Below are 12,227 nucleotides of genomic sequence, written 5' to 3' on the forward strand. Positions count from 1 at the left end.
CTAATATGTTGTAAATAAACTTGCTCAAGAAATTTATTCACATGATATTTCGCATTAAATATATTTATTTATTTAGTACTCTATTGAAAATAAACATCTGAATAACCTTATTCTTTCGATACTCCGTTACGGATAAAAATTACCCTGGTAGAAGATTATCTATATCTGGTACAATGAGTTTATCATTTCGCTACTCCGTTATGGATAAATATTACTCATGATAGAAGATTATATATATCTGTTACAGTAGCATCTTACAAGCAGCTTAAAGTAGCAGCTTACAAAGCAGCTTTCAGTAGCAGCTTCCTTTCTTGTATAAATAGAGGAGAATTCAGTTCATTATGTAAATAAGTTTGAAGTTTGAATAATATATCAGTTTCTCTCTATACTAGTCTTTATTTTATAACACGTTATCAGCACGAGACTCTACCATCTCGAGCAAATACTTTGAAAGTATCACATGTACGAATTTTCTTTTTCTAAATAATGTCAAATCTTTCTAAACTTGAATTTGTAGCCCTGGATATATCGGGCAAAAGTTACATGTCTTGGGTGCTTGATGCGGAAATTCATCTTGATGCGATGGGTCCGGCAGACACCATCAAAGACAAAAATCAAGCATCAAACCAAGATCGTGCCAAAGCAATGATATTCTTACGCCATCACTTTGATAAAGGCTTGAAAATGGAATATCTCACTATTAAAGATCCGATCATACTGTGGAATAATTTAAAAGATAGATATGACCACCTGAAGATGGTCGTTCTTCCACAGGCACGTAATGATTGGACTCATCTAAGGCTACAAGATTTTAAATCTATCAGTGAATATAATTTGCTATGTTCAGAATTATTTCCCAATTGAAATTATGTGGTGATAATATTACTGATCATGATATGTTGGAGAAAACTTTCACCACTTTTCATGCCTCGAATATGCTCCTACAACAGCAATATCGAGAGATGGGATTCAAAAAGAATTCTGAACTTATCTCACATCTTCTTATAGCCGAGCAACATAATGGGCTATTAATGAAAAATTATGAAAACCGACCTACTAGTTCTTGTCCATTCCCTGAAGTGAATGAGACGAACTTCCACCAAGCTAAGCGTGGAAGAGGACGTGGCCTCAGACGTGGTCATGGCCGTGGTCGGGGAAGAAAATCTAATCGTGGTAATAATAATGCACCAAACAACCCTCCTCACCACCAACAGTGGAAAAGGAAGGAACAAAAGCATGAAACAGTGCAAGCAACAAAGGCAGAAAATGCATGCTATAGATGTGGAGGAAAAGGGCACTGGTCACGTACCTGTCGTACGCCAAAGCACCTGGTTGAGCTTTATCAAGCCTCCCTGAAGAAGATAGAGAAAAATGTTGAAGCAAATTTTATTTCTGAAAATAATTTAGACTTCATGCATTTGGATGTAGCTTATTACTTTGCACTCCCCGAAGGAGAAACAAGTCATGTGATCGGTGATGAATCTGTAAAAATATAAATATTTTAATTTTGGTTGTTTGCAATAGATAGTATGGTTATGTAATTATTGTACATAAATAAAAGTTATCCTTTGATAATGATGTTTACTATAATATATATTTTTTATGTCATTTTGAAGAATATGTATAATGCTCAAATTATGTTTGGATCAAAGACCAATCATGAAGATATTAGTGTAATTGATAGTGGAACAACTCATGCCATATTCAAGGATCAGAAATACTTTTCTTATTTGCATAAGGAAAAAGCAAATGTTTCAACAATTTTTGATAATATAAGTTTGATTGAAGGCTCCGGAAGAACCATTATATTTCTGTCTAAGGGAACAAAACTTATTATCGACAATGCATTGTTCTCCTCCAAGTCCCGAAGAAACTTGTTGAGTTTTATAGATATCTGCCGAAATGGGCATCATGTTGAGACAATAGATGAAATGAATGTGGAATATCTTTGTATTACAAAGAATATTTCTAGCCAGAAATGCATTATTGAAAAGTTACCAACTTTATCTTCTGGCTTATACTATTCAAAAATTAGTACAGTTGAAGTACACTCTATCGTAAACCAGAAGTTTGCGGATTCAAATACTTTTGTACTTTGGCATGGTCGTTTAGGTCATCTTGGATCAATAATAATGAGACGAATTACTGAAAATTCGAGTGGGCATCCATTAAAGAACCTGAAGATTCTAACAAATAATTAATTTTCTTGTGATGCTTGTTATCAAGACAAAATGATCACTAGACCATCACTAATGAAGGTTGACATTGAATCCCCTACCTTTTTAGAACGTATACATGGGGATATATGTGGACCTATTCACCCACCAAGTGGGCTGTTTAGATATTTTATGGTCCTAATAGATGCATCTTCAAGATAGTCTCATGTGTGCCTACTGTCATCTCGCAACCCGGCGTTTGTAAAGCTATTAGCCTAAATAATTTGATTAAGGGCACAATTCCCACATTATCCTATAAAGTCTATTCGCCTTGATAATGATGGAGAATTCTCATCTCAAGTTTTTGATGATTACTGTCTATCAGTTGGGATAAAAGTTGAACATCTTGTAGCTTATGTTCAAACTCAAAATGGCCTTGCAGAGTCATTTATTAAACGCATGTAATTGATAGCAAGACCACTACTTATGAAAACAAAATTGTTCACTACTATTTGGGGCCATCCTATCTTGCATGCAACATCATTTATCCGTCTCAGACCGACACATTATAATAAATATTCTCCGTCACAATTAGTTTTTTAGTCATGAACCAAATATTGCCCATCTATAATATTTTGGATGTGTTGTATATGTGCCAATAGCACCATCACAGCGTAGTAAGATGGGCCCCCAAAGAAGGTTAGAAATATATATTGGGTTTGAATCACCCTCTATTATTCGCTATCTTGAACTATTGATAGAAGATTTATTTATTGCTCGATTTACAGATTGTCGATTTGATGAAACAAATTTCCCACAATTAGGGGGAGAGAAAAAAGAAATCAAAAGAGAAATTGTGTGTAAAGTTTCATCATTATCTCACTTTGATCCACGTACTTCTATATGTAATTAGGAGGTCCAGAAGATCATCCATTTACAGAATATAGCAAATCAAATGCCATACACATTTACTGATTTGAAATGGATAACTAAGTCACATATTCATGAAGAGAATGTGCCTATCCGAATTGATGTCCCAGCAGGACCATCTACTAGAATGAGAGATAGTCAACCTAAAGCACGCCTGAAGCGTGGTAGGCCTTTGGGTTCTAAGGATCGAAATCCTAGAAAACGAATATCAACAAATGATCAAAATGATACTATAAAGGGATCTCCTGAAGAGACCCATGATCTGATTAATTCTATGATTCCTGGAGAAATCAATGAACCCGAGACTCAAGTGAGTAAGGAACTTTTAATAAGTTCTACTGGTGATGGGATTAATTTAAAGTGATCTGAAATAATGGTAGATAATATTTTTGCATATAATGTTGCACTTAACATTATGAGAGATAGTGAGAATCTTGAACCTTGATCTGTCGAAGAATGTCGACAAAGATCTGATTAGCCAAAATGGCAAGAGTCAATTCAATCGGAATTGAAGCCACTTGCTAAAAGAGAGGTCTTTGGACCAGTAGTCCAAACACGTGCTGATACAAAGCCAGTTGGTCATAAATGGATTTTTTGTGCGAAAAATGAATGATAAAAATGAAGTTGAAAGATACAAGGCTCGCCTTGTCGCACAAGGATTCTCACAACAACCTGGAGTCGATTATGAAGAAACATATTCACCCGTTATGGATGCCATAATATTTCGATATCTCATCAGTTTAGCCTTACGTGAAAGGCTTGAAATACATCTCATGGATGTGGTTACAGCTTATCTATATGGGTCACTTGATAATGAAATTTACATGAAAATCCCCGAAGGATTTAAAATGCCTGAAGCATATTCAAAATCTCGGAAAATATACTCAATCAGATTACAAAGATCTTTATATAGTTTAAAGCAATCTGGGCACATGTGGTATAATCGCCTCAGGGAATATTTGCTAAAAGAGGTTTATATAAATGATGTTATTTGTCCATGTATTTTTATAAAGAAAATGGCTTTAGAATTTATTATACTTGCTGTTTATATTGATGACATAAATCTTGTTGGAACTCCAAAAGAGCTCCAAAAGGCAATTGAATATCTTAAGAAAGAATTTGAGATGAAAGATCTTGGAAAGACAAAACTTTGTCTTGGTCTACAAATTGAACATTTAGCAGACGGGATCTTTATCCATCAATCTGCCTATACAGAAAGGGTCTTAAAACGCTTTTACATGGACAAAGCACACCCATTGACTACACCACTGGTGGTTCGATCTCTTGAAATGAATAAGGATTTGTTCCGACCTCCAGAAGAGGATGAGGAACTCCTTGGTCCCGAAGTATCCTATCTCAGTGCAATTGGTGCACTAATATATCTTGCTAATGCTACAAGGCCTGACATATCATTTTCTGTTAATTTACTAGCAAGATATAGTTCTTCTTCTACACGGAGACATTGGAACGAGATTAAGCATATATTGTGATATTTAAAGGGAACTCTTAATATGGGTTTGTTTTATGCTAACAAAGATAGTGCAGATCTTGTTGGTTATGCAGATGCATGTTATTTATCTGATCCCCATAAAGCTAAATCTCAAACCGGGTACATGTTTACATGTGGAGGTACTGTCATATCATGGCGCTCCAAAAATCAATCTATTGTTGCTGCTTCTTCAAATCATGCTGAAATAATAGCTATTCATGAAGCAAGTAGGGAATGTGTAAGGTTGAGATCAATAATTCATTTTATTCGAGAAAAATATGGTTTGGAATGTAAGAAAATACCCACAATTTTATACGAAGACAATGCTTCATGCATAGCCCAATTGAATGTGGGATTTATAAAATGAGATAGAACGAACCACATTTCACTAAAAGTATTCTACACACACGATCTTCAGAAAAATGGTGACATTGATTTGCAACAAATCCGTTCAAGTGACAATCCAGCAGATTTATTCACTAAATCTTTGCCAACTTCAACTTTTGAGAAGATGGTATACAAGTTTGGAATGCGGAGACTCAAATATTTAAAACAAGGTTTTCATCAGGGGGAGTAAAATACGCGATGTACTCTTTTTTCCTTACTAAGATTTTTTCCCACAGGGTTTTCCTTATAAGGTTTTTAATGAGACAACTAGTTATGCGTATTACTAAATATGTGTACTCTTTTTCCTTCACTGGAATTTTTTTCCCACGGGATTTTTTCTAGTAAGGTTTTAATGAGACACATTATCTTTTAATGAACATCCAAGGGGGAGTATTATAAATATATTATATTATGAATATTCATTTAGTACTCCATTGTAAATAAACTTTCTGAAGAAGCTTATCCATATAAGACTCCGCCGTAAATATGTTTATCTATTTTGTAATGACCCAACCGGTCGTTTTGACTTTTAGAACTATTTTCCCCTAAATAAAGCTCCACATATGTGCTTTTATTAATTTATGACTTGAGGGGATGATTCGTTCGGGATTTGGAAGCGTTCAAGATAAAATTGGAACACTTGGTTCCTTAAGTTGGCCTTAAAATGTTGAGTTTGACTTCGGTCAATATTTTGAGAAAACGGCCCAGAATCAAAATTTGATGGTTCCAATAGGTTCGTATGATGATTTTGGACTTGGGCGTATGTTTGAATCGGGTTTTGGACAAACCAGGGATATTTCGGAGCTTAATAGTGAAAATCAACTATTTGAAGGTTTAATGTTCTTTAGATTTGGTTTGGAGTAGGTTTTGGAGTAATTGAAGTTCGTTTAGAATTCCGAGCCTGAGAATAGCTCTGTATGGAGATTTAAGACTTGCAAGTAAAATTTGGTGTCATTCTGAGTAGTATAAGTATATTTCAGCACGTTCAGAGTAAGTTTGAAGAATTTAAAAATTTCTAAGTTGAATCAATTTGGTTTGAGACATGATTCTTAGTTTTGATGTTATTTTACACGTTCCGAGGATTCGAGAGAGTCCGTTTTATGATTTCAAACTTGTTGGTATGTTCGGGCGGGCCCCGGGAGCCTCGGGTGTTAACCCGACGAGGCTCAAATCAATTTTGGACTTTGGAGCCACAACTGAAACTTCCAGCTTCTGCTGTAACCGCACATGAGCTTGGCCTGCCGCAAGTGCGAAGCTCGCAGGTGCGTGGAGGACACCGCAAAAGCGGAATGAGCGCAGATGCGATGTACAAGCCGTAGAAGCGGACGGGGTCGGCTTAGGAGGAAGCCGCATCTGCGACGCATTTTCGCATATGCGGAGCCGCAGGTGCAAAAGGCATGTTTGGCAGAAAGCTTTAAGAACAGGAAAACAATCATTTTTGCCCATTTCTCTCCATTCTTGGGCGATTTTGGAGCTTTTTTAGAGAGGATTTCAACTAGCAAATTTGGAGGTAAGTTAATTCTACACACTTTGAGTTAAATACATAGATTATGGGTAGATTATAACCTGTAAATCTTGCAAATCAATGGTTTATATGAAAAACTTAGGTTTTGACAAAAATGATATTTCAACCACGAAAATGGTTATGGAATTGGATGAAAATTGGATATTTGAGTTCTTGAGATTATGGGTAACGTTTTCCTCTAAATATTTCCATAATCCTGGAACGTGGGCCCGGGGTAAATTTTAGGAATTTTACCATTTTGGGTTGGGTAATATATTTAACAGTTTAATTTCGAATTATTAAGCATGTATTAATTATTTTATATAACTTTTGGATAGTTTCGGATTTTTCGGCACCGAATTAAGATTTTTCGCGATATTATGATCGGGAAGTAGGCTTTGAGACAAGGTAAGTAGTCTCTTGTCTAACCTTGTAAGGGAAAAATTACCCCATAAGTGATTTAAATTAATAATTATTGATAATTGTGGGGGCAAGTACGCATGAGATGACAAGAGTCCGTGCATAGCTACTATTTATGCTAAAGTCCGGGTAGTTTAGGACTCAAATCATGAATTACTTGTGATAATTGCTCCTTTTATTTAATTAAATTACTGAAATTATATTGCAAATTGTTTGAGGAAATAGTAAAAGATCAAAACTTCATATATTAAAATTTTTGTATAAATAATTGAATTGATAATAGAGATTGAACATCCTACGTGTTAATATTATAATAACTCCTTATTCCGGAGGTTCATAAGAAAATGTCCTCCTTTCTTGTGGAGTGGGTCGAACGCCTCGGCAGTATAGATGCATCAATGGATCGCGCCGCACGTCCCTCGACAGTGTACACGATACTCTGGATCGGGCCGTACGACCTCGGCAGAAATCGTGCCTAATAATAATAATTACACGATACCTTGATATTTTAATTGTTTCTTATGAAGTTAATTGATAAATTGGAAATTATTGAAATGTAAGGAATTAATCGTTTCTGCTTGTTAATAAAATTATTGTTGTTCACCTAAAAATTATGTTTAATTAATTATATTCTATTATGATATTATTGATCCTTAGTGAGTGTCAAAGTCAACCTCTCGTCACTACTTCTTCGAGATTAGGCTTGATACTTACTGGGTACACGTTGTTTATGTACTCATGCTACACTTGCTGCACTTTTTGTGCAGGACTTGAGACAGGTACTATCGGAGGACCTATCGGCGCGCACCCACGTTATCCATAGGCTTAATGGTGAGCTGCCTTTTCGAGCCGTTCTGCAACAACTAGTGCCTCTTCTTGTATTTGTATTCTGTCTATTTTATTTTGGACAGTATTTAGAATTTTGTATAATCTACTAGATGCTCATACTCTTGTGACACCAGGTCTTGGCACACACACTAGTAGAATTTGTGAATTTAATTATTTTTACTTGGGTTTTGATTTATCTTATTTTCTCATATGTTTCTTAAATTTTGAAATTTCGAAGAGTTTGATTACTCAGATAATTTTTAAGGAAATGAATATATGTTTAAATCATTAGTTGGCTTGCCTAGTTGGGATGTTGAGCGCCATCACAACCTATAGGTGAGTTTGGGTCGTGACATATTTAGTACTCTATTGGAAATAAGCCTCCTCAAGCGGCTTATCCTTTCGGTACTTCGTTATGGATAAATATTACCCCCGGTAGAAGATTATCTATATCTGGTACAATGAGCTTATCCTTTCGCTACTCCGTTATGGATAAATATTACCCATGGTAGAAGATTATCTTTATCTAGTACAGTAGCAGCTTACACAACGGCTTAAAGTAACAGCTTACACAACAGCTTGCAGTAGCAGCTTACACAACGACTTTCTTTCTTCTATAAATAGAGGAGAATTCAGTTTATTATGTACATAAGTTTGAAGTTTGAATAATATATTTGTTTCTCTCTATACTTGTCTTTACTTTACGGTCTTTATTTTATAACAAGTTTGGTTTTTCTCTCTTAAAGATAGCAATTCCTCCGTTCCCGTGATGCCATATTATTTTCTTATTAGTTATTTAAAAAAGATATATTTTTATATTTGAAATATATTTATATTTAAATTTTCATTTTATTTTAATAAAAAATTTATAGTTACACAAATACTATAATATATTTAAAATTATAAATTTTAAAAGTTTCATTATAAATACGAATATTATGTGATGTTTGATAACACGTGACTTTAAAAGTCGTATTGCCATGAGGATCAAAAGCTATAGGCTCGAAGGAGTATAAGGATCAACTTGGCCCTGCCCCATAAAAGATGGGTGAATGACATATGTTGATACCCAATTTTTCCCTTATATTTTTTAAAAATGTATATATACTTTCAAAATAGCATATTTGCATCATCGTTTAGTTTACAAACCTATACAAATATTTATTTATAATTTTTCATAATTTTTAGAGCATTTAAATTGATTTTCCTGTACTTAAATTACTTGAATAATTATTAATTACTCCTTCAAATTATTTGATGATGACTTAGCTACTTAAAGTTATTATTTTCTCACCTATAATACATGTTTCAAATATTTTACTTCATTTTATGTAATTACATTAATATTGTTTAAGCTATTTGGGCAATTTTGCAGTAATAGCCTATATCTGTACAGAAATACTTTTTATTTATAATACTTGTGTTAAAATAGCATTTTATATTTTTTATAATATAAAGTTATTATTATTAAGCATTTTAGTGTATAAATAATATTTTTACATATTTGTCAAGCATTTTTTTTAAATTATTTTCGTGCATTTAAATAATAGCCTAGATTTAAACTATTTTTTGAACCAAATTGGCCCAATATCTTTAGCCCAACCCCCTGGCCCAAGACCAAACGACCCCTTAGTTATAACCCGGTCGGGACCCGTTTCGCGACCCGCCCGCTTCTCCTCTAATCCTGGCCGTTGATCTCAAATGATCAATGGCCCATAGCAATTCCCCCGTTTTAATTAACTACCCAACCCTCTAACCCTAATCCCCATATCCCCATTCCTACTACTATATAAACCCCTCCACATTCCCCTTTAAGAGAGACTTTTTTAATCACCCGGATTCACTAAAAATCAAAGTGATTACTCTATTGTTCTCTTATTCTCTTGTTCTACACTCTGATTATTGGCCGGCTAAAATCCAAGGCTACCGGGTTTCGATTTTTCAAATTTTCTTGGTGCGAGCACTTCCCGGGGTTCATTCGAAGCCCTTGTGAACTCTGACGCACTAAGATTTCGGGTTCTCGCTCTTTGATTGATATTCAGATTATTGTGGAGTTAGTTCTTTCTTGTTGTCTATTTTTGTCAACTGATAACCGGTAAGTCTTTTGGCTTTTACAATTTTGTTCTTCTGTGTTCACGATTTGCGTATTCTTACCTCTGAAATTCGTGACCTAATGTGTTCTGGGCTATTTCTGTGTGCAGCCTTGTTAGTTTTGCACTTGTTTTGAACCTCTTTAGCATTTGATTTTAAATAAAGCTGCCAGTTATGAGATATGTTGTTTGAATATATTTCATCTAAATAATTTAGACCCTATTAAGCTTAATGTGTTGATACCTGAATGTCTATATTTGTTGTTTGACATGAGTTTGTTTTTCCTACTCTGTTATGCATTCCTGTAATAACTAACTCGCATCTATAATGTGTTCACTATTAACTATGATCCGCTCCCATGCTAGTTTTGACACATCGTCATGTCTTTGTTTGCTGAATCTCATATCCCTTAGTGATTATTTGAACCTTTAGAGTAGCTATCTCAACTTGTGTTTTCTTACCATGTTTGATACTGTTTAGCTTCATGATATAAGTTAACATGTCTATCTTTTGATATTGTGATGAATACTTAACATGATTTGGTCCCCCTAGGTTCTAATACTTCCAGTTAATACTCTACTTCAGACTCGTTTAGTATTATGCACCTTTGTATATCAATCTTGTAATGTCAGAAACTTTGATGCCCTTGTCTTTCACAAAAATGTTTTCTGTCCAATATGCTAAGTGTGTGTATTTGTGATAACAACCTGCTCTTTGAGTTTTGTTGATTCTCTTTGCTTGTATGTCACCCTTGTCATGTCTGCTTTCTAAAATACAAATGTACCTCTTCAAATTCTGCCCTCTTAATCACTATTCCCTCACTCACATTTGTTACTTACACTATTCTGAATATATTACTCTTGGCCGGCTGAAAGCCAAGGCCACTAAGACTTCTCTATTGACCACCCTAGTGTGAGCACTGCTCGGGGTCCATTTGAGACCCTTGTGAACTCTGACATACTAGGATTTGGGATCTTCTAGCCACTCTCTTTTCTATTGAGACCTGAGCTATCTCTAACACTCAGCTCTTTCTTCATACTGACCACTGAATATATATAAACTGGTTGGTTTGAGTGATTCAATGTCCGGGTAATATTGGTCAATCTAAGGCTGTTTGGTTTGGCTTGAATTCTCCTATGGTTTCTGGGTTGTGTTGATGGATATAGTTCCCTGTTGAGAATCTGGGTATGCTATGTGAGAGTTGTTTAAGGCCCAGTAAGCCTGGATGTTTATTTATTTATTTGGTCCTATTATGGGCTTGTTCACTATTATATAATATTGTTACTTTACTCATTATTGAGCCTGTAATAATATTTGTATAAATAATTAGGGTGTTAGTAAAAAGGGAATGGGTGGAATTCAATATCTACATGCAAAGTGGGTAGACGACATGCCTATAGGATTCAATGATTTACTTGCTATATATGCCATTCAATTTCCATGTGCACTGTAGAAATCATGTCATTAGGAGAGGCACACACTTACACTATTCGGCTATTTGCAAACATGAGTACAAATGCTTCAGTTATTTCTATTGCTATGTATTACTAGAAAACCTGCCTATAGGAAACAAATACCACTTAACTTTCTTCCAATTCGCGTAACTGCAGCATATCCACTAGAAACCATGCCTATAGTATTTTAATCATTCCATTTGCTACTGTATCGCCCTGTTCACCTACAAAGCATGCTTATAAAGGCTAAAATATAACAATAGAATTGGTCCCAATCGCCAGTTGTTAGAGATCCTGCCTATAGGGTATTACTACTCGCCTTAAAATGTTAATTTTCCAAACGCTGTTTGCTGTTTGTTTATGCTACTGTTAGAAAAGCACGAATAATTCTGGGCTCTTCCCCGACAAATTTCATTGTCACTTAGTGTGTAAATCACCTAGAAAGAGCATCTATAGGAAATCTGCAATCTTTAATCAGCATACAACAATCGTATAATTATTTGGAGATAAGCAGCGCCTAGCCTTTGAAACCTCCTGTATGTTTTAATGCATAGTCACATAGAAACCATGACTATAAGTCTTAAGGTTCTTAATTCTGAAATTTGTCTATTGCCTATAACATGAACTTGCTCTCGTGCATTTGTTGCTTACATGTGGAGGCCGACTTGAGCCATTTATTGTCTTTATGTGCAGTCCTATATGTTTTGAATGTCGCTTAGATTTATCATTTTTTTAGCAACCTAAGTAAAGTCTAGAACCATCCAAATAGAGGTCCCAAACCTCCTGGACCATAGGCATGGGACGGGTAGTGCACACATAAAGCACGATTTAGAATCAACTAGTGCGCTTTAGGTAGTAACTTAAAGATAATAATCGGATAGCAGGAGATGATAGTCTGTGCCCGCTGAATAATATGAGTAACACCCCATCTTGAGGGAGTTACGAAGTATTATTTATGTTGCACGAGG

This window comes from Nicotiana tabacum, chromosome 15, assembly GCF_000715075.1.
Source record: "Nicotiana tabacum cultivar K326 chromosome 15, ASM71507v2, whole genome shotgun sequence".
Taxonomy (NCBI): Eukaryota; Viridiplantae; Streptophyta; class Magnoliopsida; order Solanales; family Solanaceae; genus Nicotiana; species Nicotiana tabacum.